Source organism: Akebia trifoliata, chromosome 14 (assembly GCF_017979445.1).
Source record: "Akebia trifoliata isolate Shusen 1 chromosome 14, ASM1797944v1, whole genome shotgun sequence".
Classification (NCBI taxonomy): Eukaryota; Viridiplantae; Streptophyta; class Magnoliopsida; order Ranunculales; family Lardizabalaceae; genus Akebia; species Akebia trifoliata.
This window is the reverse complement of record NC_141388.1, coordinates 25,281,962-25,309,420: the sequence shown is the minus strand read 5'-3', so window position 1 is coordinate 25,309,420 and position 27,459 is coordinate 25,281,962. Positions and strand designations below refer to the sequence as shown.

Sequence of the window (27,459 nt, the reverse complement as noted above, 5' to 3'; positions counted from 1 at the left end):
CTTGTGATAGTCATGAATATTCGTTGGCAGAATAGTAAAAATCCAACCAAATTCTGTCTTCAAGTTCACCTAGAGAATGTCTTCTCAAGGAGAGAGAGAGAGAGAAGAATGAGAGAGAGAAGGCGTCCCTTCTTTTTACTGCCCATTTCAGCACACATATGGAGAAGAAGATAGAAAGAGAAAAAAAAACGTTTTTACCATTAGCACCTCACGCAAATTTTTTTTTTTTTTCAATTCTTTTTTTTTTTTAATTTTTTTTTTCTTGGAATCCTCTCCTCATCATGAACAACATTAAAAAAAGGAAATTTTTTTATTTATTACTAAATCACTCACAAATAATTTATTTGAGAAGAAGATGAAAAATAAAAAATCATTTTCTGCTAACGGCACACCACGTAGAAAAAAAATACTTTTATTTATTTATTATTATTTTTTTTTTTACAATTTTTTTTTTAGAATTATCTCCTCATCACGAACAACATTAAAAAAAGTAATTTTTTTTTTTTATTTCTTAGCTAATCATTCACAAATAATTTATTTTCACAACTTATCACCCATGCATAGTAATGTGCTAAAAATTTTATCCAAAAATTTTCTAAACCAAAAATAAAATTCCATGACTCTCACCCTAATCACCATCATTTCATCCTCAATTTATATGTCAATTTGAATATTTCATTATTTAGGATTGTTCTACATGACCCCCGATTGAACCATAAAAAAAATATATGCCAAATTAAAGTATCCAAAATCGAATCAAAGGATACCAATAAAGGATAATACAAACCTAAAAAAATAATCCAAAAAATGGGCCAACACCCATTTTTCCACATCATCATTATCTCAATATCCTGCATTATTTAAGGTTATCCCAAACGATCATAAATTGAATCATAGCAAATAATATTCCATAATAATATGATAAAAATGATGTCGAGATAATATAATACAATCTTAAAAATAAACGAATCAAATAAATTTAAAAAAAAAAAAAAAACTAGGTCTAAATGGCAATGTTCGCGTACTTGGAGCTGTTCAAGTTTGATCATCAATATTCCCTAGTGGAGTCGCCACTGAAAGCACCCTCGATTCGTGGGATGTGCGGATCCGCTTTTGATTTTCAAGGTTTGGGAGTCGCCACTTAGTTATTACGGTCTAGGAACCGAGCATTAACTCAAGATGAATAAAGACAACTAATCTACAAAAAGAAACTAAGTCCGGGGATTACGTTACGGGGTTGGAAGGTGCTAGGCACCAACCTCGCCCGGCAAATGTCGATCTCTACTATTTCTCAAGAAGATTACATTGCTAAAAAAACCTAAAATAAATAAATAAAACAAATAAAAAAAGATAAAAGAAAAATATACTTATACGATTGCAATAAGTCGTTCCCTTAGAACTGGTAGAGTGGTTCTTCGTAAGATATTTCTCGCTTCGTTTCTATCACTGGATCCACTTCAGATCTCCAACATGAAGTGCCTCCTTCTTAGATCTGAGTGTTTTCCTAAATTTTTTTATGAATTTTTGAGTGTTTTGTGGAGAGTTTCTAGGTGTTTTTGAACAAAAACTAGGGTTTGGATGATAGATAAGGGGTTAGGGCTTCAAAATCAGGGTTTTGGGAAGGTTATGGAGGCTTTTTTATGTACTTTTTTTAGGATTTTCTTAAGTCTTATGAAATTAATTTGGTTTTATTATATTAGGGTTTTAATTAGGATTTTGACTTAAGTCTTATGAGATTGACTTGGTTTCTTTAGATTAGGTTTTAATTAGGATTTTGACTTAAGTCTTATGAGATTGACTTGGTTTATATTTTTAAATTAATTTTATTAAGATTTTACTTTATGTTAGTTAATATTTTATTTATTAATTTCGAAATTAAAAATTTTAAAAATTAAAAAATTACCATTTTGCCTCCAAAGCAAACTTTTGTATTTCAAGTTGATTTTCGATGTTCCAGGATATTTTGGAATTGATTTTTCGTAAGGAATTCAATGAGATTATTGATTTGTGTTATTTATGAATTTTTTGGCATGAAATGATCACGAACCCTATGAGGGGTATTTTCGTAATTTTGTCTAATCTAGTGAAAATTGGCGAAATAGTTTATTTGGTTTCACTTTATTATTTTATATGTTCAGAAGAGTTTTCCTAAGCATAAGGGGGCTCTAAAGATGTTTTGATGTTAGGGTATTTTGATAATTTAGTCATTTTTTAGTGATTTTTATCGTAAAACTTCTTTTTGTCTGTGAAATGATGATTTCTATGTTTTTAGGGTTATATTTTCCTAGCGTAACGTGATTTCTACAATTTTATTAGTTTGAGATACCTAATCCGAATTTCTGAAACATGTCTAGGACCAAGTAAAGCATTGGAATATCGCCTATCATTGGAAATCGTCGCGATCGGGTTGACGAGTTGATTAATCAGGTGAATGCAAAAATGAGATGTCTACAATGTCTTGAAGAGAAAATTAATTCATAAAGTCCATATATCAAATTGAAAATTTTAGTTAATCAGTATTTAACTAGTAAGAACTTCAAATCTAATAATTCTAGAGAAGTAAACCAATTTAACTTAACTAATTTAGAGAGTAAACAAACATCTCGAACCTAGATGACACAACTTGTTAATAGTCATCCATCACATTTATTCCCTTAAATCTGTCAAGCTCGGTTTGCGAGTGAGAGGCACCCAAATGTCCCGATGCTTATCCACATTGCTTGACTTTTCATTTAAGGCATCATCACCTCAAAAACATGCTTTATACTCAGAATCCCCTCCCAAAATTGAATTTCTTACACAATTATTTTGAGTTTTTGTGTCTTTATCAACATGAGCTACAATCATAGATTCACATTGACAATGTCTTCTTTCTTTGTTGAAGAAAGTATTTCCATTCCTGATAAAGTCTTTGATATTTTTTGGAACAATGCCTAGAGAGAGATTTATTGATGAACCTAGAGTATCAGTAATAAATCGAAAACAAATACTTGAGGTGAAGATAATGACCACTGTAATCGTTAGGACATGGGAGAATTATAAATAGTTGAGTACTATTAGACTCATGATCCGGCGGTGTTTGACAGAAAATAATTTTATCTCATGAAAGGAATCCAATGAATTTACACTAACAAATGGAAATTTAAAAATTTTAAGATAACAAATAGTCAAGTTTAAAAATTTAGGTTATAAACCATCTAATACATCGACTTTTTCACAATAATTTGATTGGGTTGGCTCGATACAATTTGAGGTCTTAAGTGAAACCTCAATGTGAGACATTTTTAAATTTATTATTTTACTATAAAGATTAATAATTATCTATTTAAATAATAAAAAAATATTTAAAATTTACTTTTCTTGCTTTTTGAGATGTAAAACTGTTAATTAAGTTTTTTTAATTCAATTTTTGGTAATATATCTTTTTCAATAGAAAAAATTGCTACCACTTAATTTTTCTTGTGACATAATTGATCGTAAATAAGATTTTATCAATTTCAACTTTGAAAAGTTTTTTCTACAAAAGCAACTGTTACAAGTATTGTTAATAATATTCTTAGGTCATACATGTGTTTGGAAAGGAATTTAATTTTTTTTATGTAATTCAATGCCTCAATTGGAGTCTTTATTTTTGAAAATAAATCTAAACCATCGATGTCAGAAAAGATATCAATTTTTAGAAAATATTCCATATTAAGGGAATATTTATTCAAACTTTCATTATTTAATGATTTTAATTTTTTAAAGTCAAATAAAAAATAAAAAAATATGTTTATATATTTGAAACAATTTAAACATATTTTGAATTGACGAAATAACTTGATCTATTGTATGTATAAAATAATTAATTCTAAAAGATTCTTCAGCTGATTGAATTGACTTACGTTCAACATTTTCATCAAATTGTCTTTTTCAATGAATTATACGTTTTTTCACGAAATACAGATTCTCTTTCTATTTTAATTGCAAATATTTTTAGCAGTATTTAAACTTGATGTAAATTCATTATTTCTATATATATATATATATATATATATATATATATAGAACAGCGTTCCTAAGACTCATATTGGGACTCACATTGCGACACACCGTTTTGTCTTATATGGGCAAAAATATTTGGAATGGGCTGATTTTTTGTGAGGATGATCTCTATGGTGAGGAGATCATCCTTGCCAAAAATCAGCTCATTATGAAACTTCTAGACCGTCCAATTTTTGTTGAAAAATTATAGACCGTCCAATTTTTGTAAATCAATTTTGATGGGGTTAGAAGTTTTGGAATGGGATGATTTTTTGCCAGGATGATCCCCTCATCACAGAGATCATCCTCACAAAAAATCAGCTCATTCCAAACATTTTTTCCCATATAAGACAAAACGGTGTGTCGCAATGTGAGTCTCAATATGAGTCTTAGGAACGTGACCCATATATATATATATATATATATATATATATATATATATATATATATATATATATATATTAAACCTTTTAATTGATCTATAATAACATTAATATCCATGTCTTTAGATTGTAAATTCTTATTGACTGAGTTAACATCAAATAATATATCATACCTAATAAAAATTCAAAATTTTCAAGCTTACATATTTCTAACATTCAACTTTACTCTTTATGTTAGGATTATTGTACGGAAATCTAACAATCCAAATCAAACGCTCATAGTTTTATTCTTGCATCCAAATAAAAAAATTATACTAGTTTTTTTTAATTTAAATAAAGCATATCTTATTTATGTAGTTTGATATTTCATTGCTTTAATACTTTCAATGCGATTTTCTCAATGAGTTTGTGACAATGACTTAATAGTTAAAATAGGTATATAATCTTGTAAAATTTTTCATTGTTTCGTAGAAGAAAAAATAATGTATATATAAGTTGTACTACCCCAAAAAAAGATATTGTTTTAATACAAGAATTTTCCATATCACAAAGTATTAAGTTAAGATTATATCAACTACATGGTGTGCAAAATACTTTAAGATTTAATTTTGTATACTCTTTATTGCTTTCCTTTCGTAATAGACCCATTATCACATCATTAATATCAAGTTTAAGATTGTTTACTACGTTTTTATGTTTGTCAAAAAACCATTTTTTAGAAGTATCATCTATTTTTAAAAATTCTATAAAATATTATTCTATATTTATTGGACATAATGATACATCTACACATCATAATGAAGAATCATTTGTTCTTGATGACTTATATCTGGAGTACAATCATGTATAATTAAAAAATATTTTGCTTCTTTAATTGTTTTAATAATTATATTTTTTATTTCAGATAATAACATATTTATCAATTCATTTTGGATATTGTGTCCAAGATAATGATTATGGATTTTCCCAATTTTAATTCGTCGAATATATTTTTACATTATTGGATCGAATTCTGCAATCATTTCATTTAACCTTAAAAAACGTTTATTATTATCTTGATAGATCTTCTCATTACTTCCACGAAATGCTATATTATTTTTTGAAAGATTCTTAACAATTGCAATAATTCTCAATAATACCTTTATATAATATTCTCTTTCCTTGTTAATTTATTCTTAAACATTTTTATCAATTGTCTTATTTTTTAACAAGCTCATTTCTAAATCGATCAAAGTATTCATATTAAAAATATATTCACTTAATTTATTTCATGACTTTTAAGTTTCAAAGTAAGAATTTCCCAATCCTTCATTCTTTCATTAACTAATTAATTAGTGCTACGTTTAGAATAAAATAATTTGCAACAAAAACAAAATACTTTATTAAATTATTTTGAATATACTTACCATTTCGTATTATGCTTCTCTCCATTTGGTAATTTTTGAATGTAATGTATAATTGAAAAATGCCTAGATTTTTCATCTTTGGAAAAATTAAAGTCATTATCTATAATTGGACATTTTCTACTATTAAAGCTCTTAATTTTATATCAATATTTTTTCATTCTCCTGGATCATAAATACTTTTTACTATAAAATCGTAAGATTCATTAATATTTTTAGTTTTTATTCTTGTTTTTTCTAAATTTTTTTTCTTAATTAAAAATTGTTAAATTATATTTGATCATCATTTTTGCAATTTTTCATTATTATCTTCTTGTTCATCTAATAAATTTTTATTTAAAATATTTGTTGTATTTATTTTATTTGTGGTAACAAATTTATCTATGGCTCCTTTTGAGATTGAATTAATTTTTCTATATATATTTTTAAATTTTTTCATAATCAAATTTATATTTTCTATGGTCATGTTTCTAATTGACAAAAGTCCTTCAAAATAAATACAATCACTTTAATGAATCATAAAATAAAGTAAAAATAAACTACAGTATAAATTTAAAGAGCAATAGAACCTGAGATTATGAAAAATGAGAGAATCGATGATCTCTATAAACTTTGAATGCCAGATCAATTAATAATCAATGCTAACCACCGTTTACCACTAATTCGCCAGCAATCTTTAAAATAAATCCACGAGCCGTCAAATATTCGTTAAGAGAAAGAGAGAGAGATCAGAACTTAGACGAGAGGAAAAGAATAAGAGAGATTTCAAAGTGTTAGAGAGATGTGACTTAAGAGGGAAAATGTTAAAGGACGTTTGTAAATGTCATTTTTTTTATTCTTTAAAGAAATTTAGTAAATTTTTTATTTAAAATTTATAATATTTTTTGAGGAAGTGTCCAAAGTGGGTGGTGTTTCATTTATTATTTTTTTTAAATTTTAATTGAAAAAATAAACTAGAAATGAAAAAGAAAGAGAAAATAATTAGGTGGTTAATTATTTGTTATGAACAAATTAAGAAATCTTCGGAAATAGGAGAGTTTGTGTGGGGGGGGGGGGATTGTAATTACTTATTTCCAATGTGCTACTCAATTAAAGTCAACATTTTTGGGGGTCTTAAGCTGGATTATGAATTTAGCCATTTAGGATATCTTATTGTTGGGAATATACTAAAAACATAATATTCATAGATCTAGGATTTGATCTTGAACGAAACATAATAATTGAATTGAAATAATAAACGTAAAATACCTGAATTCGTTATTTCGATAATCCGTGAAGAATACTTTGATGTCGATCTTGATCTACGAAGAATATATGTATTACCCCAACTCTGCTTATACCCTTGGTGATGGGAACCTCTATCTCAATAATAGAATAATCTGTTCGAGAGAGGAGAGGACGACCACTTATTTATAAAAAATGATACTAGATTTTTTACCCATCGTACAATTCTAGTATTAGGTGAATACGACTTAAATTTTGATAAGATGTTCACTAACCCATCATATTTGATGTTGGTAACCAATGCCAAACCACAAACATAATTTTCAATTTTACCCTTTATGTTTTGAACAAATTATAATCTAGTATTTATATAAAATTTGTATATGTAAAAATGTCATAAAATAATTTTAATTAAGAAAATAATAATAATATTCCAATAATCTCCCACTTGGCCTTCACATATACCTTTAGTTTAAAATGACTCTTTGGATTGTTGTCTTTTGAATAATCGAGTGCACTATTTAAAACAATAATTACTCAAAATAATTCAGATAATCTTTAACTATCACCTTCATTCAAAGATACCACTAATCATGGATCATGAATGGGACAAAGTGCTCATTTGTTGGTCTTAAGACAATTCCATAGTCTCAAAACTAGTATCATTAATGAATTCAGGAGTTTACCTTTACATGAACTTTCTTTATGGTATTAGAGCAATGTATACTCATCAATGTAGTGTATATATATATATATTCCCTAAGTGTCCAACTTCATACTTATCGTATGTCATTCTAATATTTGACTGGTAACCAATCATGTGATGTCCCATCAACATTTTATCCAAAATGAAGACTTCATTAATGTGATACCAAATCACGTATAGCCTAAGCATTTTCAATACTTTACGAGTACATCTACTCATAAGCAAAGATAACATGTGTATACAATAATGCAAAAATAATAACTAGTCATATTCAATTTACTTAAATATCAATAAATAGTCTATCAGGAGTATAAATAAATCAAAATAAACATAAAAGAAACTTAATACTTAAATAACTTGAACAAATGACATGATAACTCCTATACAAGTTACATGTTCCTTGAAAATCTTTTGTGGGAGTCTTTTTGTGATAAGATTAACTATCATATTACTAGAATCTATCTTGGTAATCTCGATCAATCATTCACGAATCTTTTCACATACTAAAAGATATTTTATTTCGATGTGCTTGTTTCCTCTAGTCACTCTTTCATTCTTTGTAAATTCAATAGTTGCCTTATTATCACAATAAATAATAATAAGTCTATCAATGAAATCCACGATATATAATTCACCGATAAAATTATTTAACCAAATTGCTTGACGGGTTGCTTCGTAGCATCCAATGAACTCTGAATACATGGTTGAATCTGTCAAAATGGTCTGTTTTGAACTTTTCCATGAGATAGCTCTATGCTCAAACATGAAAATATAACTTGAAGTAGACTTCAAGCTATCAAGACAGCCAGCATGATCCTCATAGCGTACTTTCTTTACTACTCTCTAATGAGCAATACTGGGATTTTGTTGATATCTCTCAAGCATACCAATGATGTAACTAATATCGGGTCGGATGCAAATCATTACATATATAAAACTACCAACTATTGAGACATATTCTAATGCATCAACCTCCATTTTCTCAAACTTGTTCTTGGGACACTAATCTTGGTTGAATACATCTCTTTTTACCATAGGAGTCTCACCAGGGGCACATTTATCCATACCATATCTTTTGAGCACATTTTCAATATATACCCTATGTGACAAATCTAAAAACCCAGCTTGTCTATCTCTGTGAATTTTAATCCCTAGAACATATTGATTATCCCCCATATCCTTCATGTTAAAACTTTGTGACAAAAAATACTTTGTATAATACAAGAGATGAATATCATTACTTGCCAATAATATATTATCAACATATGGCACAATAATGATAAATCGACTCCTACTCATCTTGAGATATATGCATTTATCGACAACATTTTCTTTAAATCTGTATTCGATCACCACTTGATCAAATTTCAAATACCACTATCTTAATGCTTGTTACAAGCTATAGATTGCTCTTTCCAACTTGTAAACAATATGTTCTTTTTTATAAACTTTAAAACCATTATGTTGTGCCATATAAATCTCCTCCTCCAGTTTACCATTCAGAAACGTTATTTTTACATCCATCTGATGTAAATTTAAATCATAGTACTCAACTATCACCAAGATGATTCTCAATGAATTTTTATAAGAAATTGGGGAATAAGCCTCATTGAAATCAATACTTGGCTTTTGCTTGAAACCTTTCGTCATAAGTCTCGTTTTAAATCTCTCGACCTTATCTTTTGAATCTTTTTTAATTTTGAAAACTCATTTACATTCTATTATCTTACGGCCTTTTGGAAGTGTCGTTAGTTCCTATACTTCATTCTTTTCCATAGATCTCAATTTTTCTTTTATTGCTTCCTATCAGAATTGAGATTCATTTGAGTCCATGACATCTTTGAATGTTGAAAGATCATCTACAACACCTTTGATAACATCTTCTTCTTGAAAGTATACCTCATAATCATCTGTAATAGTGGGTCTATGTTCTCGAGTAAATCTTCTAATATGAATGATTGGTTGTGTAATAGGAGCCACCATCGCTTGAGGATTAGATTTTGGTTGGATTGTTGCATCTTCTTCTTCAATGACTGTACAGACATGTGAAGCCACCAAATGAGGTAAATGTTATAGAATAAAACATATTGGTGGATCATTATGTTTCTTTTCAAATATAACATTTTTCCACTTTTCATTCCTACTATTTTAGTTATATTCAAGAAACCTAGCACGATTGGTTTCAACAATCTCCATATGTCTTGACAAACAGAAAAATCTATAATCCTTTGACTTCTCGGGATAACTAAGAAAGTGACAAGTTGTTGTTCGAAGATCAAGTTTTTTCTTATTTGGATTGTACAACTTTGTCTAGGAAAGACACCTCCAAACATGAAAATAGCCAAGGCTTGGTTTCCTACTAGTCCATAACTTGAAAGGAGTTTCTGGAGCTACTTTGCAGTGAACTTTATTGAGAATGTAAACTACCGTCTTTAAGGCTTCACCCCAAAAGTTTTTTGATAAGTCTAAGCAACTCATTATATTGCAAACAACTTTTTGATAAGTTCGATTTCTTCTTTCAGCAAGCCCATTTTGCTCAGGTGTTCTACGTGTGGTTTGTTGAGGACTATGCCTTGTTCCCTCAAATATTCCACAAACTTCCCATGGTTTACACTATCATTATCTATCTTCCCATAATACTTTCTACCTGTACTAGATCTAACAACTTTGATCTTCTTATCCAATTACTTCTCAATTTCTACTTAATAGATTTTGAAAATTTCTAATGCTTCATCTTTATAGTGGATCAACTATAAATAGGAAAATCTAGAATAATCGTCGATGATAGTAATAAAATAACATTAACCGCCTCGAGAAATAATCGAAAAAGGACAACAAATATCTATATGAACTAACCCCAGCAAATCAATTACTTTAGTAGCTTCAAGCTTCCGTTGCTTAATCATCTTATCCTTAAGGCAATCTACACAGACATTAAAATCTAAAAATCTAGAGGGCCTAAAATTCCTTCCTTAACTAAAAATTCTAGTATTTTCTTGGAAATATGACATAATCTCAAATGTCATAATATAAAAGAGTTTTTTGTTGAACTTGAACTCTTAGACCCCGGAATACACGAATCAACAGATAAGCATAATGAAGAAAAAACAAACGTACTATCCAAAGATAATTGATAAAGACCATCTAATAAAACTTTATGTCCAACAATGTCATCATGATAATGACCGTGTATCTTATTTTCACGAAAAGTAAAATTGTAACCAACAATATCTAATCTAGAAATGAAAATAATGTTTCGTCTAAAAAATGGGATGTAAAAAGTGTCCTCTAATATCAAGGAATGTCTTATATCAAGAATGAGGTGATAAGCTCCAACAGCCTCAACCTGCAATGCCTTTGCATTCCTAAGAAAAATTTTATCCTCTTGTCTGAAGTTTTTCCTACTTACGAACCCCTATAAAGAATGAGAAATATACACAGATGCACCTGAATAATCTATCATGAGTTTGAAGGAACATTAACTAAATTTGATTCATGACAAATTAAAACTGAATTAGTATCTCTTAGATTCTTTTTCAAAAAATTTTTATAAGCAAAGCAATCCCATTTCAGTGTCCTTTCTTCTTGTAGAACCAAAATTCTTCATTACATGTTTTCCCAGCTTCTATTTTTTTCTTGATTTTTTTTTTCTGATTCTTGAAACCTTTGAATCCCTTTCCTTGTTTGAAGTTTTTATTGCCGCCTTTTTTGAAATCCTTATTCTTGAAAATTTTCTTGCTACTTGTGTGAATTGTCAACTATGCTGACTCAACCTTCCAACCTCTCAATCTTGTCTCCTTAGTGACATAAAGGAAAATCAGCTGATTCAGATCCTATTTAGTTTCTTGTGCACTATAATTGACTGTAAAAGTGACATAAGACTTAGGCAGAGATAAAATTGCCATGTGAACCTGAAGATCATCTTCAAAATTAATCCCCTACTCAAGAAGACCAATGACAAGCTTAAAAATCTTAATAATGTGTTTCTGCACATTTCCATTACCACTATATTTTAGATTCATTAATTGACCCAAATACTCATAATGAACAGATCTCTTTGTTCCCACAAACTATTTCTTGATAATATATAATAGTTCTTTAGTTGTATCTATGGTTTAAATACCACATCGAAGAGTCTTACTTATAAATGCTCGAATGATCATCTTAGACAATCTATTAGCCTTTTCCTATTTAGTAAAATGGGTACTCACCATCTAGGTAGAATCTGAAAATGGAACTAGTGGCATGTCCTCAAAAAGAACAAAATCAAAGTCCATACATCACCGCAAGATGTCAGTATTCATCCTCTAGGATGAATAATTAGAGCCACTGAGAGGTTCAATCCCTGTCAGACTCTTTTGAATCAATGATCCATCCATAGTTATAATAAGATATGGTCAAACATTAATATATACTGTGAGATTCAATTATTTCAATTCGTACCAGGGGTTTTAGTCGAATCGTTGCAGAGTATTTTATTGAAGCTAAAACTTTCCACTATACAGGCATAAACAAGTCGTATCATCAAAACTCACCTTTAGGCCGAAATCTCAATATGTTGTACGTTCCCTAAAATTACGTTGGAGTACACACATAGACCTAACCACTCATGTTTCAGTTTAATCCAGATACTATCCACACTTTTAGGCAATAGGGTTATCCTTCTCTCCCATTTACACTTGTGACTATTCTATTCATTCGATTTACACAAGCACCCCTAAATCACCTTTAGGTAAAAGTTTGTGATTCCATGCAAAAGAGTGTCATAAAGTGATCTTAATGAGATACTAAGTCCAAAATTCAAGAACTCGTAACTTTCATAGAACGGTTACCTTTAGGCAAACTACTATCTTATTTCTATTACGTTTCTTAAACGATCACTCAAAGTGTCTTCCTAAACTCCTATAGATAAGACCTATATCCTAATATATCTACATTCCTTTTCTAATTGTTCTTATTTTGAATGTGGTACAAACATTTGTGATAATTATAACAACTAAAAATTAAATATAAAAGAAAGTAATTCTAGATATATTATCCAAGAAAGGTACATACTTTATCTAAATTTTACTGTTATATGTTATTGTCAATAAATTATTTTATTGAATAGATCTTGAAAAAAGATTCAAAATGGATTCTTGCTTTGTCCAAATCGGAGTTAAAACGAATATGTTATGATTTTTTCAAAGTTTTAAAAGAAAAAATGATTTTTTATGGGCTGATTCATTTTTGAACTAACTGAAACGGTTCGGTTGAATCAATTTGACTTGAACTAGGTTAGAGTTTGACTCAAATGGGTTGGATAAATGGGTCGGATTTTTGAATCAAACATAACCCAACAAAATATTAAAACATTTGTTTTATTTGAATCGGGTTTAGCCCAAACTAATGATCAAACGGGCTTTGCCCAATAGAAACTTAAAAAACAACTTGGCCCAAACCAAATCTTAAATCGGGCTTGGCCCAACGCAACTTGAATCGGGCTTGGCCCAACTCAATAGTTAATCATCTTTTTCATCAAGAAGACTATATCGACTAATGAAACCTTATCCCCCGCCATCCAAAATGCAGTTGCTACTTCGTCGATCGACAGGTCTGATCAACGGCGTCAGGTGACACTTACAGTCACTGAAAACTATTTCCAACTGTCTGATTTGAAGAAAAAATCCACGATTGGATTCGAAAAATGTTGAAATCAAAAATTCAAAAAAGTAAAAAAATGGTTCGTTTTGTTTCATTTGTCTCTGCCGCTAGATTTAGCTCCAACTGACAACAATAGAATGAAAATTTCTACTTTGAAAATTTTCTTTAAATAAATAATGAAAAGAAACGATTTGAACCTTACTGTCGTTTCCATGGGTTCAGCCCATGAAGGTCTCCGGTCGATCATCACAGATATGTGAATTTAAATAATTAATTTGTTTGTTTTTTTGATCGATTTTTTAATAGAATCAAAGTGATCCTTTAGATTCTTTCATCAAAAATTGAACAAGGGTTTTTAATGTTCTTTGAAAAAGGAAAAAACATAGTTTTATTTTGGAATAAAACAACTTTAAAATTGAAGAAAAAATTTTCTTAAACCAAAATAGATTTAGGTCAACTCAGATTGTAATCAAGGTTTAAGAACAAATCCATCATGGCTCAGATACCAATTGTTGGGAAAATACTACAAACATAATATTCATGGATATAAGATTTAATCTTAAACAAAACATAATAATTGAATTGAAACAATAAATGTAAAATACCTGGCTTCGCCATTTCGATAAATCACGAAAAATACTTTGATGTCAATCTTGATTTACGAAGAATATGCATACTATCCCAACTCTACCTACACCTTTGGTGATGAAACCTTTATTTCAATAATAGAATAATCTATTTGTAAAGAAGGGGATGACTACCTATTTATAAAAGAAGATACTAGATTTTCTACCCATTGTAGAATTCTAGTATTAGGTGAATATCACTTAAATTTTGATAAGATGTTCACTAATCCGTCATATTTGATATTGGTAACCAATGCTAGACCACAAGCATGATTTTCAATTTTACCCTTTATATTTTGAACAAATTACAATCCAGTATTTATATAAAATTTGTATATGCAAAAAAGCCAAAAAAATAATTTTTAAATTAGGAACATCTACTTTAACAAAATAAAAAAATAAAAAAATTGGAAATCCTTCCTAAATATTCTAGGATCAATTACCACAAAGACGTATTTTTTGAAAATATGTAATAAAAAATATGAATTCTTTAGTACCCAATTTATCAAATATTAGTTTAAAAGGGATTTTTGAAGTGAAAATACCATAATTACCCTTTCAATGATTTTTGAAGTCTAAAAGACAATATATTTATTTGAGAATATTTGAGTTACTCCTATGTTTTATAATTATGATCATCTTTTGCAGATAAAATAAAAAAAAACTGGATTTTCTTACAAAAACTAATAATCTTTAAAACACATAGATGATGATGACCACCAATGATGATGATGGAAATGAGGATGATCATCATCAAATTGATTTGGTTTGTGAATATTAGATTTCTTAAAATATATAAATGATTTTAAATAATTAAAACATAATTTTAAAACTCGATTCGAATGTTCATCAAATTGGTTCAACTCAAAAATTAGTAAGTTGACACAAATGTGTCAAATAAAATTATATTGAATTTAGTTTTTAATAAATAAAATATTTATTTTTTATTTTTCATAGAAATATTAATAACTAAATAAATTGGTTGAGTTTTTTAATTGACTCCCTATATTTTTAGATCAACACTTTTTAAAGTTGTTAAAGGGTATTTCAAGTATTTTTCTTTAAAAATTTCTTCAAAAGATCCTTAATAGACTAATATTTTATTAAGAGGGACTCAAATAATCCACATTCTTTATTAGGAGACTATTCGGTACATATTCTCAATAGAGAGTCTTTTAAAATCATTCTCCCAATATTCTAACATTAATACAAGATACCTTTGCTAAAAGTGCTCTGTTCAAATTTTTTTTTATTACGTTAAAAAAAAAATGTTGGGGGCCTTCTATCTTAGTGGGGCCATAGGCGGTAGCCTAAATGGCCTAATGCTTGAGCCGGTCCTGAGTTTGATATTTTTATGATCCCCAAATAAGTACAATAAATCAGATGGTATTTTTATGAAAGGAGCACAGACAATCTCCCTTCCATCCTCTCATCCTGGTTTTTAATTTAATTATCTAACTCCACCAATATTCGGGATAAGGAATGGATGATTATACCCCACCATCCAAAAGAAACATTTACCATTGGATGTTTTTTAGGCTTTTTGTCCGACAGAATAGTACGAACAATCAATGAATGGTTAATCTGCAAATTATAGATTGAAGAGTTTTTACAAGTAGATCATGATTGAACGATTTTCATTGTTTAGTGTGAAGAGTACGACAAAGACTGCCTCATAAAAAAGTTGGCTCTTAAATAAAATGTTTGGAATTATTTGCATGTTTTTCAGGGTCTGTTACCCCATTAGTTTCAAAATTGATGCAATGGTATTGAAATTAGAACTGTCAATGGATTGGATCAGATTAGACCCAAAATCCGATCCAATAACTTTGGGTCTAGATAAATGTTTAGAATTTCGATCTTATATCTTATTGGATCAGATCTGGATCAACCAAATCCACATATGATCCAATAATATGTTAGGAAATATATAAATTATATTATATCATTATGTGAAAAAAGGCTCATATTTGATGGACCAACCCGTCAAATATGCCTGTTAAATATTTTCTTGTAGATTTTTTTGATAGCCCTTAACTGTTAATTTTTTGGAGGATGAGCTTCAAATTTTTTTTTTTTTATAGTCTATGACCGTCAAATATAGAGGTTTAATAAACAATAAGACGGTCATCTAGTTCACCAATCACAATAATTGAAATAGTAATAAAAAAATCATAAAACAAAGATCATTCGTAGAAACATAATCTTGACCACCCAGGAAACTCAATTCACATTAAATATGTAAAACCCCGAATTTTCGATTCGTATCTCGAAGAAAATAAATAGTGAAATTTTGAGAAAATCCTAAAAGTGGGACTTAAGGGTAAAATTTTAGGATGTTTTTGATCATTTTTTAGGAAATGTGACATCACCATTAGATTCAAAATAATCGAAAAATATACTTTAACCTGTAAGTACGCTCAAATGCGAGTTTGAACATAAAAATTGTAAAATCATCGATTATCAAGTCGGACTAAGATAAAATAATGACTTTTTACTAAAACAAGAATTGTTAAAATTTTACCATACCATTAAATTCTTAACAAAAAATTATAGAAAATGAATTATTTATTTGTCATTTTTGAAGTACAGAAAGTCGAATTATCGTAAAAAACGAAAACGATATCAATTTTAAGGTCGCATCGGACCAAAAAATGTAGATTTTTGTTAGAATAGAATTTATAGAAATTAACTACACCATTAGATCCGGAATGAAAAATTAAATGAAATAGAGTATTCATTCGTTACTTTTGGAGTCCGGACGGTCAAATTATCGTCGAACAGAATAATAGGTAAAATACCGATTTCGTTCCAAAAATTTATATAAATAAATTTAAATTTTTTTTTACTATTCATTGTCATTGTAATTCATCCAAAAACCAGCCAACAAATTTTTAAAAAAATTATTTTTCTTCCCAATTTTCAAACTCTGATTCGTCGTGAACAGTCCGTCTTCGACTATAGAAGTAGAATGGAGAAATGTCTACAGTCTCATTCTCTACAAAATCTATCCAAGTTCCTTCCGTTTTCTAGCATTTTTCACCCTGTATCGTCAAAAATTAGTCATATATATATGGGGGTTTCGTAACTTCGACTTCGGATTTCATTTGTTCCGGGGTCAAACCATCATCTATTGTAGAAGGGAGAAAGGACGATGGCGTTGAGATCTTCGAAACTACCGGGTCAAATTCAAAAATCAATCATCTTGAAGTTCGATCCACCTCGATTTCCACATCAATCGTATCAATTTTTACCATGCACTTCAATCTTTTCGCACAGAGATAGTAAGGAACTCTTAATTTCTATTAGTGATTGTAGATTGTGAAAATTGCATTTAAGATTTTATTAAAAATTTGTGATGTATTTCCAAAAATATAGAATTCAATTGGTTATTTTAAATTCATGCCAGAAATTGCATATTTGATATGTTTTATTGTATTTTCTAACAAATTATACGTGGGTAAGATATTTCATTGGGTTATTTCTGTCAATTGGGAGAGTGCACCGGTCGGACCCATTTTGATATAAGTTTTGTACTTTTTAAATGTTATTGATAAAAATAAATTTCATAGTTAGAAAAATGATTTAATATTCAATGAACTCATATTAAATTAATGAATATCAGAAAGTGAATATTTTTTTTAAGAGATTAAAAACTGTAAAAATCGAAAAAAAGGAAAAAATGGTATGAAATGGTAAAATGTCAAAGTCACACCCGATGGGTGATGTTCTACATTTTACATTCTTGTATTGTGTATAGGTTAATGAACGGATATCTAAGGATAATGTTACTGGTTGCATGTTTATTTACTTTCTGTTAGTGTGAGGCGTTGTTTACTTTTTCATTCCATTATTTATTTTAAGCCGGGTGGCCACAGTTGCATGGTAGGAAATTGGATATCAATTCTCCACCTTATATTGTTAATTTCTCTTTTATTTTCAAATGAAAATAATATATATATATATAGCTATTTTGTGAGTTGTTAAAGAATCTGTGAATGCCTGAAGGGATAGTGCGTCATATCATCCGGAGTGGTGCACTATCCTGGGATGTATGGTAGGGACCATCAAACTCATACGTAGTGTAGGACGCATACGAGAGTGAAGTTACAATTGGAATCCGGATTTATTCATTTCTATATTTACCAGTGAACTTGTAACGTAAAGGTGGTCGTATACGAATGATTTGTATATTTGGGAATCACACGCATGCCTGATATGTATAGACGAAGATGATTAGTCAGTGATCACTAACAATCTATAGTAGTCGAATGTTCTGACACATTGAAAAGAGACCCATTGCTTACGGTCATGTCAAACGATCAGCTTGAGCCGGATAAATGGTCCCATAAGTGTGATAAATAACGATCAGCCACAAAATCATGAATTGATAATTCATTATAAAACATCATATCCCGACTGAGAACGATTTAATCGTGAATCCCAACTCTCTAATTCCACTACTCCACCATTGTGTACTATGTATCTGTTGTTTTATTTTGATATATAAAATGAAATGCATGTTTAATGTTTTCATTTGATCAATTAGATTTATATAAAAAAAATGTTATAGTGAGTACTGCTGATGATTTAATGTGAGTTTTAAAATATTTAATTCTCATCCCTGACTATATGTACTAGCTAATCATAGTTTCTTTTGTAAAACTTTTATATATTTTAAAATGACTCAGTATGTTTATTCATTTATGTTAGGAGAGGTTATTGGCATAAATTAGTTGCTTCCTTATTGGGTAACCATTGTTACCCACTCTTTCCTTCTCAATTTTTTTTAGTTTTAGATTCAGAGCCTGGAGAGGTAGGTATAGAACATGAGTGATGATCATCTGGTGAGTCAGATAGACAACTAGTGTCCGTCACCTGGTAAGTATTGGGGCTATACCCTCTACTGGTGTCAGTTCATCCATGTAGTCTTATGGATTTTATCTTAAGTGTTAGGACTTTTGTTAGAGTGGGGAGTTTTGTATAATCTTGTATTTTGGTTATCCTTCCGCTTTCTGATCTATCGTACGCTATTATATGTATATAGACTTCTGCTTGTATTATATTTTGTATGTATATATGCAGGATAATGTATGTTGTTTATTAGATACAGATCGCTTTGGAATGCTAATATAAACAGAGGAGACCATGTCGAAATTTCGAGGCGTCACCTAGTACTTCGAGATCTGACATGAGACTTTGTGTTATCGTTTGGCGAGGCGCCACAAAATATATTTAGAAATCAAACACTAAACGTATCATTGCAATACCAACTAATTCACAAATAACACTTCCATCTATTCCAAATAGTTTTAAGAATTCCCACCAGGGGATGCAAGAGCTTGAGGTCCTTGCTGATTCAGCTGACGATCCCGCTCTAGAAAGTACACACCTTGAACCAAGTGTGCACTTTCCCTTCAAAATCAAAAGTTAATTTTCACATACATGTATTATTAATGTTGTAGTATAAATTTAGGAAATCAGCATGAAAAATTGATACAAATAAGGACAATTAATCTATGACCCACATCAGAGAGGCCCTACTAAACTACAACTGCAATTTTAAAGCTTATCTAACTTGAAAATTTTTGGACTCGAGCATTCTTTTTCCGAATTCACAAAAGAATAAGATGGCATAAACGATTGCAACCATTCAATGGGTTTGATTTTCAACCAAGGATATCAGTTCCAACCCCGTTCACGTGTGATACGTAGATTAGTGTTTGGTAAATAATCGAGATGGTCTATCCCGGAGATGACATCAAATTCTACTTATATAAGATAAGAAACCGAGGAGGTATAAGGGAAAAAGATCTTACCAATCAATAGCATTGAGTATGGTTATCTACCACTAGAAAATAAACTTGTGCTTAAGACAATTTATAGAAAATTACTACTATATGAGTATAGAAATGAGATATACAACTTTATATAGCAACCATTAAAAGCAAAACGGGTATATATATGGTCTACAGACAATGCACAAACAGATTCTACCAATGAAGTACAAAACAAAAATAAAGATGAAAGACATCCTATAAGCCTTTTGAAGAAATTGAGAAGAGCTATTTTTCCATGTAAACCGTCAATATGTTTGATGCTTTGTCCAGGACAGGTATAGGAAATATAGAGTTGTTTTTTAAAAGTTGCCTTAACCAAATACCTTGCAATTCTGTTTATCAAAACAATAAAGAAAAAAAAAAACATGTACCATGTCATGGCCTTCAAATAAATACCATAATGAATGAGAAATAACAAGGGTGGCATATCACATACTGAAATGATCAGTCAGTATTTCTATCATTTTCGATAACTTGGGGTTTGATGCACCATGAGACAAGCTTTGCTGCTTTAAAAATGTTGCCTTCCATATGACTTCATTCCTACTTAGAAGTTTAGCAAAATACCATGAACAAGAATTTACTTGAATAAATACCTAAAATGTTTATTGTGATGTCACCTACTTGAAGAACATATGCATGAGCTTTTTTCTAGTCCAAAGCCTCAAATCCTTGTACATTGGTAAAAAATAACTGTAAAAGCTAAAAGAAAATTAATTAAAACATTGAAAATTGTTATTGACCCTCCATGCTATCCAATTCATGAAAAGATGATGGTAAATGGAACCCTAAAGTTAGAAAAACATGGATATTTTAATCTTGAAGGTAAAAGATCCAAATACTCTTTTTTTTTTTTATTATCATTTTCAATAACTTGGGTTTTGTAGATTAACATAATATAGCCACCATATTAAAAAGTGTTGTGCTCTTCTTACCACTTTTAGACTGATGAAATCAGTAATAAGCCCACTCGTGATCGAATTCTCTAGTAATGAAATTATGTGTTTTTATTGGGAATTAACAAACTAATGGTTATGAAGGCATTTTACATTGAAATCTACTAATAGAAAAAAGAAAAATGAGGCAAGTAATTGATCAAAGTCAAACCTTTAGATGTTTTTCATGACTTTGCTACATATACATTGTGCCCACAAGCAGACCTGAAAGCAAAATGCAATACTAATGCTCACGCACACAAAAATAATGGATGCTCTTATGTAAATTATATTTCTAGAGGTATGTCAAATCCTAATGATATCCATATGCAAAGGTGAAAACTATAAATTCGAACAATGACCATCAAATCTAATGCTACCGATTCTTCTATGAGAGAAAAAATTACTAACCTTATTTTAAAGTTAACTTAAAAAAGGATGGCATCTCTCTGACAATAATCTCAAAACCATTCAATTAGAATAAGGTGCTAGACAAAGAATATACGGTAGTATGATAGTGCAATTCAACCAAGGGGCGATGATGTGCTTGGAACTCATTTTCTTTTATTTTTTAAAGCAAACACATATGAATTAGTATGTGTGAGGCTTTCAAATAAGGATAGTCATTTTTTCTTTAAATTACAATATCAATTGCATATGATAGATGCCAATTATTCGACAATGACACTAATTTTTTTTCAGTTGTGTTTCTTCTGCTAATTGCAAATTGATTACAAGGATTTTAGTGCTTCGCCAGATCTAGATATGTTTTCCATGTTTTTGACTCCTACCATATTATAATTTTTCTGGTGTGTCAACTTATGGTATTTTCTGGATTTATTTTTCACCTCCTATCTGTAGTAAAAATCGGTACTAGTCCAACACCAACCTGAAGCAAACAAAGCTCAAAAAAGCAAGCTTTTCATTGACACCACAACAACTCTTAGGACCCCATAGGACCATCCCTGATAGTTAAGAACTATGTCATGCAACCTGACAATAGAAGCAGTATAACATTTTCAGCAGTAGTCATCTTTAATCTCTCTAAACTGCTAAACATTGTTGTATAAAGAACCAATATATTTGGAATGTGTACAAATTCAAAAAATTTAACGATAAGGTGAGACACCTAACATATTCAAATATTCATAGTTGATCAAGAAAGTATTAGGACTCAATGCTTTCAAAAGTTCACTACCGTTCTCCATAGTGCACAGACACAATGGTATTATTTCTGTTCCAATGAGGAAACAATAACTTCTATACCATCAACTAGCGTTATATGGCATATAAGTTTTTACTATATAGGGCCTTTTCATGAAGCCTAGATCTTGGAAGAAACCTCACCAAAGAGACAGATTTTCTTTTATAATGCTACACTATCTGGAGCACATGGGACATAATGAAAGTTATCATTTAATAGTGTAGAACATCACATGGTTAATTTGCTCAAAAAAATCAAAGTCAAGATAAAAGCAGAGTACAAGATTTGGGGAAAAAAAATTCCCCAACATGTACCAAGCAATTCAAAAAAACATGTTTTGTTCAGGATTCCAAAATTAGAACAAGTCTAGAATTCCAAAATATAAGATAATAATATCCACACACTCAATAAGAAGACAATCACAATTGAAACAACCCCCATAACAGGATTCAAGCAAAACTAAGTTTTAAATATAGGTATGCAATCAGATTATCAGAAAATGGGTAGTCAAAATAAAATATGAATTTTCTAAAATCCAAAATAAAACAAATCCAATACCAAAACCATAAATATAAACCAGAGAAGCATAAATGGCTTATTTAGAAACTTACTTTCTTATTTAAGAGATGAACCTCTCACTTCCTGAGGAACCCACAAACTCATTCCCACCAATTGTTGTTTTCAGTCCAAGAGAAACCACATGAGGTCAGAATCAAGTACACAAAAATTACAAGATATAAAATATTTAGTTGAATTGAATCAAAGCCAAAAAGTAATTCTTTTATGGGTGAGAAACAACCATAATGACTCTACTGCCATTTTCATAATTTCAAGATTATACTAAACAGTATACATAATTCCAAGTTCCAAGTATTTATATATATTATGAATGATTTGATCTTTCAAGTTTATAAGTTTAGATAATCAGCTTGCACTTGCAATATTTAAGAAATCTGTATCTTTCATGATTTGGAAGCTTAGATAACCAAATTACAACATTATAACATTAACATTACAATGGTGGTTCAGCTTATTAGATCCTTCTGGTGTGTTAGTAGGATTGGAAAGTTAAAAAAGAACAGATTCTTTATTATGCCATTCAATTATTTAAACTACTCCACTAACCCAAGTTAAATGCTTGCATGGACACTAACTTCATGACATATAGCATCTTATGTACTCTGTCGCCTATCATTTTGCCTGCTTGGTCATCCACGTGTCAAGGGTTCATTTGCTTCCTTAAAGAACTAGAGTTTATTTAAAATTTTATAATGCTTTTGAGTGGTAGATGATTATAAAAATATTATTTCTCCAAAGCGTAGGAAAAATATTGGATATTGAAGATGAAGAGATTTGACCAAAGTAGCAGACATATATTTAAGAAACTAGCATGGAAGTTGAGATTAGTTTTCCACTTGCCCCCTCAATCAGCCAAAGACCTACTTAGTCTTTAATTTATGTTGCGCCTTCTACACGGGGCCTAAAGTTAATGAGAATATCTTAGTAAATTGTCATATGCAAATCTTATTACCAAATCCTGCTTATGAAACCTAAAACATAATTCTCTTATTATATTTTGATTTCAATTTGGATGACCATTTCACTTTGAAAATATGTGTACATTTTGTAAGAGCTTGCTAGTTGTGAAGGGTTTTTGGCAGAAAAATGGAATTGCTTTTGATGATATATATTTTTTTTTCTCATAATGGAGATGTCGTCAATTTAGGCCGTATTGGGCTATAAGTTTGAACTTGAAACTATTTTTTCTCATACTAGTCAAGCTTGGATTCAACAATTATTCGGCATTGGTTAGTTCAGTTTAATTTGGAAAAGAATCAAACAAAAAAAATTTCAAGACATAACCTATTAAATTATGCTAATTTCACATACACATTCCACACTTGACTAGCACTTGAGAACATAGAGAGCAAATAAAAGAACAGTACAATGTGAGAGATGCCTTGGAATCCATGGTTTTTAGAATAGATGAGAAGGCGGCATGGTATCTAGTATGCAACCTTAATCAGAACATGCATTGTTTTACCATCCCAAAGTCAGCAAGCTTACTATATGAATACTCAAGCAAATTAAAAGAGTAACTAAACTAGAACCAAATACACAGAATCAATAAAGGAGTTAGACCATATACATTTGATTAAACAACATTACAAGTCCATTTTGGGAAACCCAAGTAAAGAACATCTAAAGCTTAAGAATTGTGCACGCAGAAATAATTTCTAAGTTTTAGTTAAGCGCAAGACCCTCACCTTCTCAAGAGGGAGATCTACGCTTAAATTAATTTCCATGAGAAAGAATAATCCCATGACATTGGATATGCAAATATTATAAAAATTAAGTTTTCCAATTTTAGAGATGGATCACAACTATCAAGTTTATGGGTGTCTAGGTTTGCGTTGCTCACCAAATTGGTGATCTATTGATGAGATGAACTGGATAGAAATCAAAATTTGATCGGTAAAGCACCAAATTAAGCTTAGAGCTATAAAATCTTCAATTTGAGTTCTCAAAACTTTAGAGACCCTTAAAACTCCATCATTTTCAACCTTGAGAGATCAAGAGAGAGAGAGAGAGAGAGATGTAAGATCTAGATAACGAGACATGTAAAAATCTACCATTTTCAACTTTGAGAGATCGAGAGAGAGAGATTACCAATGAAACAATCGAGAGATGTGCGATTGCGAGATCGATAGATGTGAGATCAAGAGATATTCGAGAGATTGAGAGATGTGAGAGATCGCAAGAGATGTGAGATCAGGAGATGGAGAGAGATCGAAAGATGTGAGATTGAGAAATGTGCGATCAGCAAAGATCAAGAGATGCTAGATAGAGATCGAGAGAGAGTAAAGCTAATGAGGTTGTATAGTCTTCTCTTTTGTTCTTCAGATTTGTTTTCTTTTTCAATTTAAAAAATATGTATTTGACTGCCTTAAGCCCACGAATTACATTTCTAAAAATTCTTCGGCTCATGCCATACGATTTTTTTCGTCAAATTTCAAGTTTTTCACATAGTGTATGTTTGTCGAGATGTGTGAAGTTTATTTAGATCTTATACATAAAATTGTGTTTGTCCCGATTTGGGCCGGATTCGATTGTTAATAGATCGGATCTGAGTCTTAATATTGAGTTCCAATAAAACTTGATTCAATTAGGGTTCGGTCTGATCTAGACCCAATCCATTGAAAGCCCTAATTGTAATTAACAAAAAAACTTACATAATGCATGTGTCCTCCACTAGTTTTGGGGATAACTTAACAAAAGTTTCAAAGTAGTAAAAAATATCCATTTTGACAATTTGTATAGCTAAATGATAAAAACATTCCTTTCTATTCATGTGTTGAATATGGGAAATTCCCATTTCAATACATTGGGAATTATTTTTCAACAAGATCAACACTTTTATTATGATCCTCACTTCTAGAATAAGTACTTGTGATCTCATAGTTAAATGCGTTATGATGTATCTGATTTATTAGGCCACGATATCACTACATCATGTTTTAATTTTTATCAATGAGATTGTCAATTTTAAAATAATTACTTGTGATCTCTCTCACTTTTTTTTGTGCCACGCAAGCAAAGAATAAATTTTAAAAATAGAGTAGGAGGCAAATCCAATTATCTCTCTTTCAAAGTTATTTTTTTGGCCATTAGAGGTAAGTTTACAAAAGAATAAAAAATTGACGATAAAGCAATTAGAATTGTTAATTTTGCCAATTCATCCACAACGTGATTGCCTTCCTTGAACACATGTTGTTTCTCCCACTGGAAGTCTGAAGAATCTGTCTAATTTCATACCATAAGGATTCCAATTTTCAAGGAATATTCTGACCATTGCCTATATCAACGAGGAATTTATAATCACTCTCAATGATCAAATACTTTACCAGAAGAGGCATTAGGAGCAAACCATGAAATAAGGCTTTGAATTCCGCCCAGTTATCATTATACCTATTCCAGTTATTAGTACCTATGATCTCATTTCCTCATACTTTAATTTTATCAGCAAGATTGTCATTTTAAAATTAGAATAAATATTTGTGATCTCGCTACCTGTAGACACTCCATTTTTGCACTCACCTGATTAATCAACTCGTCAACCTGATTGCGATAGTTCCCAATGATGGATGAATATTCCAATGCTTTATTTTGTTGTTAGATATGTTTTAAAAATTCAGATGAGGTATCTCAAACAAACAAAACTTTAGAAACCACGCTACGCTAGAAAAATGTGACTCAAAAACGTAGAAATCATCATTTTATAGATAAAAAAAAAGTTTTACGATAAAAATTACTAAAATTGATCAAAATACCCCTAACATCAAAACATCTTTAGAGCCCACATTACACTTAGGAAAACCCTTTTGAACCCATAAAACAACAAATTGAAATCAAATAAATCATTCCGTCAATTTTTATCAAATTCGATAAAATTATGAAAATACCATTTATAAGGTTCACAATCATTTCATACAAAATTTTTTGTAAATGATACAAACCCATAATCCCATTGAATTCCTTATGAAAAATCGATTACAAAACATCCTAGAACATCGAAAAATGATTTGAAACGCAAAAATTCTCTTCATGGGCAAAACGATAATTTTTCAATTTTAAAAATCTTAAATTTCAGAATTAATAAATAAAATATTAATTAACGTAAAGTGAAATTTTAATAAAATTAATTTAAAAATTTGAACCCAAAAAATTAATCAATCAAGTCCTTAGGCAAAATTGTTAATGGTTGCCTACTTATTAAGTGGAGCCCCCTTGATATTTATTAAAAGACCCTTCCATCTAGGGGTCCAAATAATTAAAGATATAATTAGAGGGTTCTCCACAAAATTTAAAAATATATTCTTTCATTGTACGCAAGATTAAAAAACCTAATTTAAAAGACCAAGTCAATCTCATAAGATGTAAGTCAAAACCCTAATTAAAATCCTAATCTTAAGAAACCTAGTCAATCAAATAAGACTTAAGTCAAAATCCTAATTCACCTTACGTAAAAGGAGACCTAATCAAACACTAATTCTTCCAAAAATATTCTATAAATATAGAGCCTCCACAACTTAATTTCATAGGTTAAAATAAATCCTAGAAAAAGTAGGTCAAAAAGTCCCCTTAACCTTCCCCAAATTGTAAAGCTCTAACTCCCTACCTATCATCCAAACCCTAGGTTTTACAGAAAAAACTTTCAAAAACTATCCAGAAAATACCCAGAAATCCCTTTAAAAAATTTAAGAAATACTTAGATCTAAGAAGGAAGTACTTCATCTTGGAGATCCGAAGCAGATCGAGTGACGGAAATAAAGCGATGAGTATTTTATGATGAGCCATTCTACCAATTCTGATGGAAAAAATCGCTGCGATCGTCGTATAGGTATATATTTTATTTTATTTATTTTATTTATTTATTTTAGGTCTGTTAGCAATGTAACCACTTTTTTGGGA

At 30.0% G+C, this 27,459-nt stretch overlaps 1 long non-coding RNA gene and 1 pseudogene across 10 annotated transcripts; both read right to left on the bottom strand.

Annotated features, from left to right (window-relative positions):
- Positions 1-630: 630 nt before the first annotated feature.
- On the bottom strand, positions 631-5,392 carry LOC147386606 (uncharacterized; annotated as a pseudogene).
- A 13,814-nt stretch (positions 5,393-19,206) lies between these two features.
- LOC147386605 (uncharacterized) lies at positions 19,207-24,997 on the bottom strand. 10 transcript variants are annotated; one of them, XR_015171786.1, is made up of 5 exons: positions 22,599-24,651; positions 21,673-21,776; positions 20,956-21,008; positions 20,473-20,541; positions 20,077-20,391 (listed from the first exon to the last, which is right to left on the bottom strand). It is a non-coding gene; the product is annotated as an uncharacterized LOC147386605 (long non-coding RNA). The 10 variants fall into 10 exon arrangements; XR_015171789.1 differs by lacking the exon at positions 21,673-21,776 and having other exon boundaries at positions 20,077-20,180; positions 20,285-20,391; XR_015171790.1 differs by lacking the exon at positions 21,673-21,776 and adding an exon at positions 19,207-19,423 and having other exon boundaries at positions 20,285-20,541.
- Positions 24,998-27,459: the final 2,462 nt, after the last annotated feature.